Genomic DNA, 15,497 nt, shown 5'->3' with positions numbered 1-15,497 from the left:
CAAATTAGCCAATATCATTCACCGTTGCATCAATCATTCTGAAATTTCTTCTGCACAATGACAAGGCCTCACTGATAGGACATTCCAAATTTGAAGGCGATCCGTCAAAAAACACAACAAGCACTTGAAAACGCCCATTTTTAACTCAATTTTTAATATGTGAAAAATATACTTGAAAATCTTCTTCTCATGAACTGTAACTTCAATTGATGCAAAATTTCACGTGTAGAGCCTTTGGGGTTTGCTGTTGATGCAATTGAGCATCACATTCTTCTTAACACTGGCCTGTGAAAATCTTCATCACAAACTTTTGCGGCATGAAATTCAAGACCCCCAGGCAATTAGCTTATTTGTGCTTGGACCCCAGAATTTCATAGCCATCTGTAATCCCATGGTAACTGAAGGCCTAAGTAATCTTAATGACTAATGTAATCTTAATGACTTTCAGATAGTACAGAAGGGGACCGACAGGTGACTATCAATGATTGTCATGAATTCATTAAATACATCTCTAAAAAACTCAGAAACATCAATAGCATGTCAAGCAGTTTGTCTGTGCCCTTTCCTCCGTGTTATCCAGTGCCGGCCAGAAGCAGATGGGCCCCCCCTCTGAGCCCGGTTCTGTTCAAGGTTTCTTCCTGATAGGCAGTTTTTCCTTGCCACTGTTGCCTTAGGCTTGCTCTCAGGGGGTCTCAGGCCTGGGAACAATGTAAAGCTGCTTTGTGACAACTTGTGTTGTAAAAAGTGCTATACAAATAAAAATGAATTGAATTATCCTTGCATATAGTCTCCACCATGGTTTGCTGTGCTGCATGGAGATGCTCCAATTGCTCAGAGAAAGGAATACAAATGTTCAGTTTCATTTATATTTATTCATTTGGCAGACGCTTTTATCCAAAGCGACTTACATAGGTTACAGTTCTTTACAATGTTATCCATTTATACAGCTGGATATTTACTGAGGCAACTGTGGGTTACAGTGCTGGCCAAAAGTATTGGCACCCCTGCAATTCTGTCAGATAATGCTCAATTTCTCCCAGAAAATGATTGCAATTACAAATGTTTTGGTAGTAATATCTTCATTTATTTTGCTTGCAATAAAAAAACACAAAAGAGAAAGAAAAAAAAGTCAAATCAAGTATCAATTTACACAAAACTCCAAAAATGGGCCGGACAAAAGTATTGGCACCCTTTGAAAAATCATGTGATGCTTCTCTAATTTGTGTAATTAACAGCACCTGTTACTTACCTGTGACACATAACAGGTGGTGGCAATCACTAAATCACACTTGCAGCCAGTTAAAATGGATTAAAGTTGACTCAACCTCTGTCCTGTGTCCTTGTGTGTACCACATTGAGTATGGAGAAAAGAAAGAAGACCAAAGAACTGTCTGAGGACTTGAGAAGCAAAATTGTGAGGAAGCATGGGCAATCTCAAGGCTACAAGTCCATCTCCAAAGACCTGAATGTTCCTGTGTCTACCGTGCGCAGTGTCATCAATAGGTTTAAAGCCCATGGCACTGTGGCTAACCTCCCTAGATGTGGACGGAAAAGAAAAATTGACGAGAGATTTCAACGAAAGATTGTGCGGATGGTGGATAAAGAACCTCGACTAACATCCAGACAAGTTCAAGCTGTCCTGCAGTCCGAGGGTACAACAGTGTCAACCCGTACTATCCGTCGGTGTCTGAATGAAAAGGGACTCTATGGTAGGATACCCAGGAAGACTCCACTTCTGACCCAGAGACATAAAAAAGCCAGGCTGGAGTTTGCTAAAACTTACCTGAGAAAGCCAAAAACATTTTGGAAGAATGTTCTCTGGTCAGATGAGACAAAAGTAGAGCTTTTTGGGAAAAGGCATCAACATAGAGTTTACAGGAAAAAAAACGAGGCCTTCAAAGAAAAGAACACGGTCCCCACAGTCAAACATGGCGGAGGTTCCCTGATGTTTTGGGGTTGCTTTGCTGCCTCTGGCACTGGACTGCTTGACCGTGTGCATGGCATTATGAAGTCTGAAGACTACCAACAAATTTTGCAGCGTAATGTAGGGCCCAGTGTGAGAAAGCTGGGTCTCCCTCAGAGGTCATGGGTCTTCCAGCAGGACAATGGCCCAAAGCACACTTCAAAAAGCACTAGAAAATGGTTTGAGGGAAAGCACTGGAGACTTCTAAAGTGGCCAGCAATGAGTCCAGACCTGAATCCCATAGAACACTTGTGGAGAGATCTGAAAATGGCAGTTTGGAGAAGGCACCCTTCAAATCTCAGGGAGCTGGAGCAGTTTGCCAAAGAAGAATGGTCTAAAATTCCAGCAGAGCATTGTAAGAAACTCATTGATGGATACCGGAAGCGGTTGTTCGCAGTTATTTTGTCCAAAGGTTGTGCTACCAAGTATTAGGCTGAGGGTGCCAATACTTTTGTCCGGTCCATTTTTGGAGTTTTGTGTAAAATGATAATTGATTTAATTTTTTTTTCATTGTCTTTTGTGTTTTTTCATTGCAAGCAAAATAAATGAAGATATTACTACCAAAACATTTGTAATTGCAATCATTTTCTGGGAGAAATTGAGCATTATCTGACAGCATTGCAGGGGTGCCAATACTTTTGGCCAGCACTGTAGGTACCTTGCCCAAGGGTACAGCAGCAGTGTCCCAGCGGGGATTGAACGGGCAACCTTTCGGTTACGACTCCTGCTCCTTAACCACTATGCTACACTGCCGCCCATGCCAAGTTTCCCACTGACATGGAGAGGAGAAAAAAAATGGTTGGCTCAAGTCAGCAGGAGCAATCTTACTATCACTAAAGATTACAAAAACAAAAAAATATGTGAGGTAATCACATTAATAGGCTGTTTGTGGTTAATGTTATGTGTTGCTAACTTTATACAGTATCCTAGCCCAATCTGTTATCTAATGTTCCCTAAATCTAATAATTTAGTGGGGTAATCCACTAACTTGCTTTAATGCACATGTTAATTTGATTCAGATGTGCTGATAATATACAATCTGATTCTTTAACGTCTTACCTTTTAAAAGTGGTCTATCACAAATGGTCTATTTTGCTGCATCTCTGCTGCGCTGCTAGTATCTGCTGCTAACATCCGGGAACTATTCAGAGGCTCCACGATCCGCCATTGCTGTAAAAAAATGGTCCATTCAAGGACACAGAGTTGATGCGACTCTCTCTCTACATGGCTCTGTCCAGGGCAAGAGGCAAAATAGAGAGTATCAGTACTGATAATTGAATTAATTAATTGAAGCATGTGAATTGCAGTCCATGCACATTATTTCAGAAGAAAGTGTGTTCTTGTTGAGGAACAGAGTTACAGTCTGGAGAGAAAATCTATGTGATAAGGCTTAAAAGTATCTTGCTCGTCTGGTTACATTTACATTTACATTTATTTACATTTATTTATTTAGCAGACGCTTTTATCCCAAGCGACTTACAAAAGTGCATACAGCAAGTATAGCGACAGTACGGGGACAGGATGTGTACAGTTCCACAATGAGACAGTTCTCAGCTGAGAGCAACGTCTGTTTGAGGACACAGTACTATTAGATTTGTACAATTACAGCCTATAGGGCAACTAATACGATACACTTTCAAACGGCAAACTTCAACAACTTCAAACGGCGCAATGAATGTCAGGGTAAAGGCAGCAACAAGAAACAATTTAAAAAGCACAATTTGAAGAGCACAGCAATTTACGACAGCACTGATTGGGGGGGGGGCAGCAATTGTGTGCTGGGTCAGTCCAGGTAGAGTCTGAAGAGGTGCGTCTTCAGGTCCCGTCTGAAGGAATGGGATGAAGAAGCTGTCCGTAGGGAGACAGGGAGATCGTTCCACCACTGGGGAGCATGTAGGTGAAACGCCGATGTCTGGCAGAATGAGCACCTTGACCATGCAAGGAGCGAGGCGTCCAGTTGCTGCTGAGCGCAGGGGTCGGGCTGGTGTGTAGGGCTGGATGAGTTCTTGGAGGTAGGCAGGGGCTGTCCTGTTGATTGCAGAGAAGGCGAGGGTCAGGGTCTTGAATCTGATCCTGGCAGCGACAGGAAGCCAGTGGAGGGATTTCAGCAGAGGAGTAACATGGGAGAATTTGGGGAGGTTGAAGATCAGTCGGGCAGCTGCATTCTGGATGAGCTGGAGAGGCTGGGTGGTGCAGGCTGGGAGGCCTGCGAGGAGAGCATTGCAGTAGTCAAGTCGAGGGAGAACTGTGGCCTGGATAAGGAGCTGCGTCGCGTATGTTGTCAGGAACGGACGAATCCTACTGATGTTGTGGAGAAGGAATCGGCAGGCCCGTGACGTGCAAGCAATGTACTCCTTGAAGTCCAGGTTACTGTCGAGGATGATGCCCAAGCTCTTTGCTGACTGAGAGGATGGTATTGTGGTGCCATCGACGGTGATGGAGAGGTCATGCAGGGGGGAAGGGTCGGCTGGGATGAAGAGCAGTTCCGTTTTACTGAGGTTCAGCTTCAGATGGTGGGATGTCATTCATTTGGAGATGTCAGCCAGGCATGCAGAGGTTTCGTTGACCTGGGAGGTAGAGGGAGGGAAAGAGAAAAAGAGTTGGATGTCGTCAGCATAGCAGTGATAGGAGAAGCCATGTGATTTGATAACTGAGCCAAGAGAGTTAATATATATTGAGAAGAGTGGGGGTCCCAGTACTGAGCCCTGTGGAACTCCTGTAGTGAGGGGGGTGGGTGCAGAGGTGGAGCCTTTCCAGTAGATCTGGGAGGTTACCAACAGCTGTGGTGGAAAGTGAGAACAGGAATTTAGTGGATTGTTTGTACTTCTGAGAAAAGAAACTTGCATCATTGCATGAATTATTCTGTAGTAACATAACTTTGTATGTCGTATGTAGAGTAAATAAATTCATAATCATTACTTGTTTCATTCATTCAATCTTTCAGTGTTTAACCTTGTTTTCCCACGGCTTCTTCTCTTTTAGTTATCTAGGGTGCCTGGCTGTATGTGCTGTACTCCATTCTGCAGTCTACTGTACAGACTCAATTATGCCATGCAATTGGCTGACAAAGCTTACAAGCACAAACAGGATGGAACATTTGAGTGCACTTTACCGCTGTTTCTTAATAGGGATTAAGAAAGTAGGGGAAAATCTACTCAGGGATCATCTTTCAAGTACATTAATAATTAATGTGTCAAACAACAAATGGAGGGCAGTAGAATTAATTTCATTGAAATAATACAACAGCGATCAAAGTTAATGCCATAATCAAGTCTAATAACAAATGTATGCATTCTGTGTAAATTTCAAATACACTCAATATGTAATGACAGCATATCTGTAGCATACAGATTAAGATTAAGATTACTTAAATTACAAAATAAAACATGACAAGTACTATCAACATATTTGTATTTAATACAGCCTGACTGTTACAGAACAACAATGATTAAACATAAAAAAGAAATTAGAAATTAAAAAGTAGCCACTAGCAACACATGGACAACAAACCAATAAATGTGGACTTGATGTAGCAACAATATTATTGCATTCCTACACTGACAAGTTTTGCTTTTGTTTGGTATATGTAATGTGTTTGAAATGTCTGTGAATGTGTATAAAAAAGACAGAAAACCCCCGATATGTGCATTATTTTCATCCACGATGGTAACTTAATGTGTGAAATTCAGACCCTCTCTGATGGACAATATGTACTGTGTCTCCCTAAATGGATCTATAATCTATTTCCACCAAATGTGACAGCTTTCTTCTTCTTAGTATGTGGGTTAACATTGTTTTTTTTCTAAATTGCTTGTTTTTATTTGCTATGTACATCAGCAAAATATTACCCAAATTCATAACACAACCCAGTGGAAGAAAATAAGATTTAATGAAGGGTGTAGGTTCCTGGCTTAAATTAAAGCCAAGCTGCATGTGAATGAAAAGAAAATTGGGCTACATCATGTCTACGTCAAGCCACATATTTTCTAGATTTACTAGATTTTACATTGTCTCTTGCTACCACAATGTCTTCTGTTAATTCTGCCAAAAAGTAAGAAATGTAGTAGTGTAAATTCTGCCAAAATAAAATGCCATTATATTACAAAAATAGGAATACAGTCCACAATGTCATACATACAGTGCCTTGAAAAAGTAGTCAGCCCCCAAAAATTTAATGTCTCAGATTCAAAGTTTAAAATATATTAAAGTAAGATTTTTTTCCCGCTGGTCGACACAGTACATTATGACAAATAGAAAGAAATGTCCAAAACCTTTCAAAAATTTAATTCAATTCAATTCAATTCATTTTTATTTGTATAGCGCTTTTTACAACACAAGTTGTCACAAAGCAGCTTTACATTGTTCCAAGGCCTGAGACCCCCTGAGAGCAAGCCTAAGGCAACAGTGGCAAGGAAAAACTCCCTATCAGGAAGAAACCTTGAGCAGAACCGGGCTCAGAGGGGGGGCCATCTGTTTCTGGCCGGCACTGGGCAGATAGAGTTAGAGACAAGTTATGCAATGTACTTTAAGACATTTACGATTGACAGACAATAGTAGTTAACAGCAGAGTGATTATAAGAATGTCTCCTAGAATGTCCGGTTCTTGGAACGCAGTTGGCTTTGATGGGCAGGGTAGTGAGGTAGCAGGACTGGAAATTGGGATGAGACACTTGGGCTACAGCTCCGGACAGGAGCCTGGAGCAGGGAATAGGAAGCAAACAGAAAACAGTGGTTAGTGGATGATAAGAATGGCAGGGATGTAGAACAGAGAGGCAGGAGAGGAGGGGCAGAGAAAACCTTGTGCAACAAGGAAAAACCCCAGCAGGCTAACATTGTGGCAGCATACCTTGGGGACGGGAGGCAAGGGAACAGCATAGCCATGAGGACGACCCTAAGACAGTCAACACCAGATCACGGCACAGGGTCCATGAAAGCAATGACCACTTAGTCCACCAGACACTCTATGATCCACGCCAGCACCAGACCATGTCCCTCAGCTGAAGGATTTACTATATAGATATGTTTTGAGCCTAGACTTAAAGGTGGAGAGAGAGTCTGTTCCCCGAATCTCGGAGGGTAAGCTGTTCCACAGGAGAGGGGCTTGATAGGAAAAGGCTCTACCGCCTACAGTAGTTTTGCCCACTCTTGGAATGATGAGAAGCCCAGCATTTTGGGAGCGAAGGGCTCTCTGCGGAAGATATGGATGAAGAAGGTCCTTAAGATAGGGGGGGGCAAGCCCATTTAAAGCCTTAAATGTGGGTAAGAGTATTTTAAAAACGATTCGGTATTTAATAGGTAGCCAATGGAGAGAAGCCAGAACTGGGGTGATGTGCTCAAAGCGTTTAGTTTTGGTTAAGACTCGAGCAGCTGCATTTTGCACCAGCTGAAGGGTATTTAATGAGACGTTTGCACATCCTGACAAGAGGGCATTACAGTAGTCTAATCTGGATGTTACAAAGGCATGGATTAGTTTTTCAGCGTCGTTAATTGATACGATTTCTCCTGATTTTAGCAATATTTCTCAGATGGAAGAAGGCAGTCCTAGAGGTGTTAGTTATGTGAGTTTCAAAAGAGAGGTCTGGATCAATAACAACATCAAGGTCTTTGATGGCTGCACTGTGTAAAATGAGCGAATTTGCGCCTGATTAAATTTTGGCCTACAACCAATATTTCCGTTTTGTCCGGGTTAAGGAGGAGAAAGTTTCGGGCCATCCAATTCTTTACATCTGTTAGGCAGGCCTCCATGTTTGAAATATTCAGAGGGACATCGGGTTTGACTGATATGTATAACTGAGTGTCATCCGCGTAACAGTGGAAATTAATGTCATGTTTAAGGATGTTATCGCCAAGAGGCAACATGTATAACGAGAAGAGCAGAGGCCCAAGCACAGATCCTTGAGGTATACCATATCTTACTCTGGAACGAGCGGAGGATTTGTTGTTAATGGAGACAAACTGATATTGTTCTGATAGATAAGACCTAAACCAAGATAGGGCCTGTCCACTTATGCCAACCAGGTTTTCGAGGCGGTCAAGGAGGATACAATGATCGATGGCATCAAAGGCTGCACTTAGATCTAGCAGCACAAGAAGAGAGATACAGCTATTGTCACAGGAGAGTAGAAGGTCGTTGAGCACTTTCAGTTTCCGTATTGTGGTGAGGCCTAAATCCAGACTGAAAAACTTCCAAAATGTTGTTAGAGTGTAAAAAGGCACAGAGTTGCTTTGATACTGCTTTTTCCAGAATTTTTGAGAGGAATGGAAGGTTCGAGATGGGCCTATAGTTTGACAGGTCATTGGGAACAAGATTAGGCTTTTTCAGAATAGGCTTGATAACTGCTACTTTGAAGGGCTGAGGTACGTGTCCAGACATAAGGGAGGCGTTGATAAGATTTAATAGCGGTGTGCTGATTGCAGGCAGTAGCTGTTTTAGGAAGCCAGTTGGTATGGGGTCAAGTTGGCTGGTAGAGTTATTAGATGAATTGAGAAGAGAAGAAAAGTCACCAAATTCAATGGGTATAAAAGAGTCAAAGCGTGAGGCAGGCGTAATAGACATGCCTACATAATCTGGAACGGGACTGGCCAGGCAGGAACCAGAAGTTGATGAGAATTTTTGTATTGTGTCTCTTATCTTTAAGATTTTACTATCAAAGAAGTTTATGAAATCATTGCTACTATAAATTGCTGGTATGGTAGGGTTAACTGATGCAGGACTCTTGGTTAATCTGGCGATAGTGCTAAACAGGTACCTAGGATTGTCCTTGTTTCTCTCAATAAGGGTAGAGAAATATTTGGATCTGGTAGCTGTGAGGGCATGCTTGTAGGTTAGGAGACTTTCCTTCCACGCCAGGAGAAAAACCTGTAATTTGGTGGAGCGCCATTTTCTTTCGAGTTTTCGCATAGCTTGTTTGAGAGCACGAGTATGGTTGTTATACCAAGGTGCTAGCTTCTTGTCTGTGATTTTCTTCCTTTTGAGGGGAGCAACGGCATCCAGAGTTTTACGCAAAGTAGAGTCAATACTGTCCGCGAGTAGATTAATTTCAGTTGAGCTAGGGTTTGAACATAAACTAGAGGAGATTTCATTGGGGCATTGCTGGCATTTGCTGTAAGAGAGCAAAACGTGCACCTGGAAGAAAATCTAGGTTCCGAGTATGTGAAGCACGTTAGTGGTAAATTGAAAGAGATGAGATAGTCGTTGGATAACACAGGATTGTGTGGCATAATTTCCATCTGGTTAATGTCTGCTCCATGTGTGAGGACCAAATCAAGAGTATGGTTGCAGTAATGTGTGGGTTTGTCCACAGCTTGATAGAGTCCAATGGGTTCGATGATGGACAAAAATGCTGTTCGGAACAGGTCATGTTCATTATCCATATGCACATTAAAATCGCCTACTATTACAGCTTTTTCTGTATTGACAACCAGGCCAGATAGAAAATTGGCAAATTCCGATAAGAAAACACTGTAAGGGCCAGGTGGCCTGTAAACTATTACAAGGGTAAATAGCTGAAATGCAGTCTTGTCAGGATGTGCAAAGCTAAGTACTAACAGTTCAAACGAATGGAAGTTATAGCCAGGTTTAAAGGTGGCACAGAGTTTGGAGCTGTGTACAGCAGCAACGCCGCCACCTCTACCAGTAGGTCGAGGGACCTGGTGATTACAGTAACTGGGAGGAGTTGATTCATTGAGAGCAACAAAGTCATTAGGTTTAAGCCATGTTTCAGTCAGGCATAAGATATCAAATTGGTGATCAGTAATCAATTCGTTTATTAATAAAGCTTTAGGTTGTAGCGATCTGATATTTATTAACCCAATCTTAAGGACCATTTGTCTACAGGTAGTACTTTCAGGTTTGTCAAACTTAATTTTTATCAAATTATCAGCACAAATGCCCCTACTGGATGTTTTTAAGAAGTTTGGGACCAAGAGTCGTGGAACAGACACTGTCTCTATGGGATTTTTAAGTGGTGGTTCCAGGGAAAAAAGCAGACATCTGTGTAGGACAGAAAGTCTGCTGCCTGGCCTTGGCCCTGATAAGTCAAGGTTTAGAGGAATTCAGACAATGATCCATGTTTCTAGAGATGATAGCTGCACCCTCCCTCGAGGGGTGGATGCCATCTCGTTTTAAAAGACCAGGCCTCCCCCAAAACTTGTACCAATTATCTATAAAACCTACGTTGTTAGAGGGGCACCATTCAGACAACCAACGATTAAGTGACGTTAATCTGCTATAGATTTCGTCACCGTGCCCCATGGGAATGGGGCCAGAGAAAATTGCTGAATCCGACATTTGTTTAGCAATCCTGCACACCGATTTAATAGTTAACTTTGTTACTTCCGTTTGTCTCATGCGGACATCGTTAGCGCTGACATGAATAACAATTTTAGAGTATTTAGCTTTACTTTTACCTTTAGCTTTAGCCAGCACTTTCAAATTGGCTTCAATGTCGGAAGCTCTGGCTCCAGGAATGCAATTGACTATGGCCGTTGGTGTCTCTACGTTCACGTTTCTAAGAATAGAATCGCCAATAATGAGGGCTCTTTTAACAGGCTTCTCAGCAGGTGTGTTACTGAGGGGGGAGAACCTGTTGGAAACATGAACCGAGGGTTGGTGGTTCACCGGGGGCTTGCGCTTGCGTCTATTTTCCCGAACCGTAACCCACTCGCCTTGCTGCGGATGCTCTGCCGGGGTTGAACTAGGGGAAAGGCTAATTGACGCATCCGGTACTGAAAAGGATTCGATAAACTTTTCACTTGCTTTAATCTCGTATAAGGTGCGGATGAGTGCTTCTAATTCTTCTACCTTCTCCGTCAACCTAGCGTTAAACTCGCATTTAACACAGGTAAAGTTGGTAATAATGGCGGATAAGGATTAACTAAACATGTTGCACACAGAGCAGGTGAGACAGCGAGAGGGAGGAGAGCTAAGGATGGGAGAGACAGAGCTGCGAGAAGCCATCGTATGTAACTAGCTGGCTACTTACGTCTGTAGTTTTTTCTGAGGGTATCGGAATCGGCGAACCGAGGGATAAGAGGGATACAATTGAGGAGAAGCACAAATCTGGGGAAGGATACAAGAACATTTCAAAGGCACTGCACATACCTCGGAGCTCAGTGCGGTCCATCATACAGAAGTGGAAGGAATATGAAACTGCAGCCACACTGCCTCATTTGCGTCAGGGGGGAATGCCGCCCCCCTAAACTTAGTCCCCAAAAATAATGGCGCTTGTCAGAGAGGCTACTGTGGTGCCAACTGCCACTCTAACCAAGCTACAGAAGTCAGTGGCTGCAACTGAAAATGATGTCCATGGGTCAGGAATATCCAAGACATTGCACAAAAAGGGCTTTTATGGAAGAGTGGCAAGGAAGAAGCCATTGCTGAGGAAAAAAAATCAATTACAAATTGCTTGTAAAGACTTTGCAAACTTTTTGACTCAAACACTAAGTGGTTTGTGTGGCCTGAAGCTAATGCTGCACATCAGCCAGGAAGCACCATCACCATATTAAGACAAGCAAGTACACAACCCTGAATCTGATCATTTTTGTATTTTTGAGCGATAGGAATACGTGTGCAACAGATCATTCAAGAATTTTATTTGGGCTGTGCAAAACAAGTTTAACAGTTTTCCCATTCTTCAGAATAAAACAACTATATTTTATGAAAAGCAATATGTATAAAAACTACATTTGATGGACTCTGATAAGCTTCTTGAATCCCTCATTTGCGACAGTGCTAATGGGAAGCATGTCTTTTGCAATGCAATATGGATTTGCATTTGTGATGTCTTTGTGTCTTTTTGCCGTAAGGCACGGTGCTGGAAAATGCTGATACGATCGTTTGCTGTTGGGTAGTCGCACTGGGTACTGGCCTGGTGCTTGTCGAGGGTCCACTAACAACACTCTTTTGGGACTGTAATTTCTTACTTTCTGCGTGTTCTAACGGGTGATATTGTTTCTGTTATGACTCAAGTCATAAGAGTGTTTTGTTGTGTGTGGTTTTTCCCTGTGTATTTCTGATTTTCTTCCCTGTTCGTCCTGTCTGTCTGTCTGTCGAGTTGCAGATGACGGCTGGAGATTGGTCTGGGGATTGTTGGCGCCGCTTTTAAAGTGACGCCTCTCCAATGCCGGCGGGCTCCTGTTTTTCCTGGCTCCAAACCCGACCGTGCCTGTTGCTGAGTGATCAATTCCCTGTGTCACTATGTATATCGTTGTATGCCATCGCTGTAAATATTGTAAATAGTCAAGAGGACTGTTACATGCGGCGCACTGGGCGTGTGGAGTCTGGGTCGACTGCATCTCGGTTCCCTCCCCCCTCTCCCCTCTCCCCTCTCCTATTCCGCTCTCTCTCTTGACGCAGGTATCCCGCGGCGCTGCGCCCCGCCTTCCGGATCGGCCAACCAGAAACGGGGCGCCCCGATTTAAAGATGCTGGATTCTTGGGGTGCTGTCTCTCGCTGTTTTGATCCGTTGTGTTCATCATTTTTGCTTACAAACTTGCCTGTACCGTGTTTTTGATATTGCTTCGTTTATTGACTTGTATATATGTACGTAGGGTTGGTTTTTGTTTTGTTTTGTTCTTTTCTTTGGCACCGTCTGTTGCCCCCCCCCCCCCCCCCCCTTCCTGTGAATGTTTGTCATTGTATATCGTCTTGTAAATACTGTAAATATATCGTGCTCCCCTACATTGCTCCCGCGTCTGTGCTTTCTTTGTCCCCCCTGCACTGTCCAAGCCAGCGGGGGCTGGTTGTTGCTTTTTGTGTTGCGTCCCGCATACGTACCCCTGGACGCCATTACCCATCTGGGATGTAACAAGGACGGTCCGGGTAGGTTGTAGAGGTGAGAAGGCTTTTTTGTTGAACACTCTTTTTCCCCTGTTTAGGGTTAGGGTTAGGAAGTTGGGTAAGTCGCTTGTATTTTCTTTTTTTCGTAAACAGGTTAGGTTAGTTAGTAGTATCCACAGTAGTGTAGCAGGAGCTACTATGCGAACTACGCCACCTTGGGAGTTGCACCCAAGGAATTAATTCTCTACCCCTTTGTGGTAACACGTTGGTTTCTTACACAGGCCCCTTCAATTTAATGAAGCAACCAGAGACGTGAATCCCATAAAAAATATTGTTTATTACAGCAAAAGCAAACACAAGTATTAAAACACACAAAAAAACACAGATTTTATCAATAAAAAATAGTTGTTCCTCCTCCACGCCAGTAGGGGAGGTACGGCTGTAATGCCTGCGGGTGAGAGAGCTACCGGGGAGAGTCAGTGACTTACCGGAAAGGGACCAACCAAGCACACGTGACCGTAGCCGACACTCACACACTGCAAAATGGTGAAGTACAAGTAAGTGAAACAACCTCAGGTGACTCAATGTCTGCACACGCACACCCACACTTAAGTGAACAAAAGATCCCCTTCCGAAGCGCGCGGTCACCCGTCTCCACCGACACGGAGTCTCACACCGCGCACACACTCAACCAAAAAGAAAACAATTTTAAAACAAAACGGAGGCCGAGCCCCAACTCTACAGTTGGTTTGTCCAATAAGCTAAAGATTATCGATACCCGACACCACACAGAATGTAAACAACCCGTCGCTTGTTAGCTACTGGGAAGAGGGCTTGCTTGCTAGGCAAGTCCGTGGGTCTGGTGACACGATATGCGCTAGGCAAGAATTGATAAAAGCTAGCTAGCTAAAACACTCAGGCAAAACAGCAGCCAGCCATCCTAAAAATAAAAATAAGAAAAGCAGTTAAAACGAGTAGTATCTCGATGTAATCTTTTCTTAGCAGGTTCTCCCCACTTTGTGCAATATATAACATGCGGAGTAGAATGCTTCATGTAGCTATCATTGCAAGAATTAAGAGGGTAAAGAGCCAGGGAAACCGTCACTCAACTACAGATATTTTACATCTTATTTAGTTTGTCACTTTACCTTGGGAATATAATGACAGCGATCTCAATCAAGCAGCGCCCGTCTGTCCACAGGAACCTAGAATGAACAAGTCTCGTTAGATTTGCCAAAAGCAGTACGACAAGTGAATGAAGACGCAAGCCTACCTTCTCGGGACATGTATTCAGAGTGCCCAGGGGAAAACCGGAACCAGACAGGTAAGACGTTCTCTTTTCTCTTTGGCTACCACAACCTATTTATAGGAATAGGGAATTGATTGTGTTTCCTGACCGCCAACCGAGTAGCTGGTTGCCTGGTAACCGCGCATTGAGCGTCCAACCAGCTAGCTATGCCACAGTAGGTTGTTTTGTTTATTGTTTTAGCCATGCTCACCCTGACGCTAAAACTACCACACTTATGTAAATAAATAATAAATGTAAAAAGGGTGACAGTGTAGCATAGTGGTTAAGGAGCAGGACTTGTAACCGAAAGGTTGCTGGTTCGATCCCCGCTGGGACGCTGCTGTACCCTTGGGCAAGGTACTTAACCCACAGTTGCCTCAGTAAATATCCAGCTGTATAAATGGATAGCATTGTAAAGAACTGTAACCTATGTAAGTTGCTTTGGATAAAAGCGTCTGCCAAATGAATAAATGTAAATGTAAAATTACTTGGGTCTGACCTCCTTATTAAGACTTGGACCCCCCCCCCCCCAACAGCAGTGACGGCGGATGAGCTGGAAACAAGAGAATGCCCTACTACTACCTTTAAATCTATTATTGCTTTCAGCCTGTTCCCCTTTATCCACCTTGATTAACAATAAAACAAATACATAGTGTATAAAATAAATACATTTTGGTAATGAAAGGCTATTTCTGTATTTCTACATTTATTTATTTTTGTATTTTTGTGTCCGCACGTTAATTGGGTGGGTGGTCCTATACCTCAGTCTAAAGCCGGATTGGTCAGATGAGCGAACCAGACAGAAGCAAACGATTTCTATCAAATCTACATTACACAAGCTGGTTAGCTAGCCTTAATACTAACTGCACGCAATGGCTCATACAAAACTTTCCGTCAATAACACAGGGTTACAGTGAAACTGTCAACAACTCAGTTTAGCTAAGCGGCTAGCAGCGAGCTAAAGGCAAACCTCCAGTATGCCCTGACATCACTTTCACACCGGAATACGGACTGAGAGGCAAAACATGCTGCAACATGGCTGCCTTTAGTAGGGGAAACTGCAAAGTAAAACAAACGATTATCTGGCTAAATTAAAGGCAGTTGGACTCGACAGTGATCCTTACAACATACCAAAGAACCATTAGTCCATGGACATTGACATGTGGCCAGGAATCGGAGTTTCTTGACATTTATAGTAGTCTATATACCTGATTTTGATGCCGGGGAAATACACAAAGCAAAGCCTGAAGGCATACAAAACCGGGACATTCTAAAATGCTTAAAATGGCTTAATGTTCCAAAACAGCGATCAATGATCACCAAATTTCTCTCGGACATGTCTTGTCAGAAACACTGTCAAAAAAATCAAAACCTAAATCCTAGGAGTATGGTTGGCATCTCACGTTAAGCGTTTTCCTCTCCATTGACGCCCATTATAAGGAAAACGTATCCTTATAATGTAAGCT

Source organism: Megalops cyprinoides, chromosome 24, assembly GCF_013368585.1.
Source record: "Megalops cyprinoides isolate fMegCyp1 chromosome 24, fMegCyp1.pri, whole genome shotgun sequence".
Lineage (NCBI taxonomy): Eukaryota > Metazoa > Chordata > Actinopteri > Elopiformes > Megalopidae > Megalops > Megalops cyprinoides.
The sequence above is the reverse complement of the archived record's forward strand: the minus strand, read 5'-3'. Positions refer to the sequence as shown.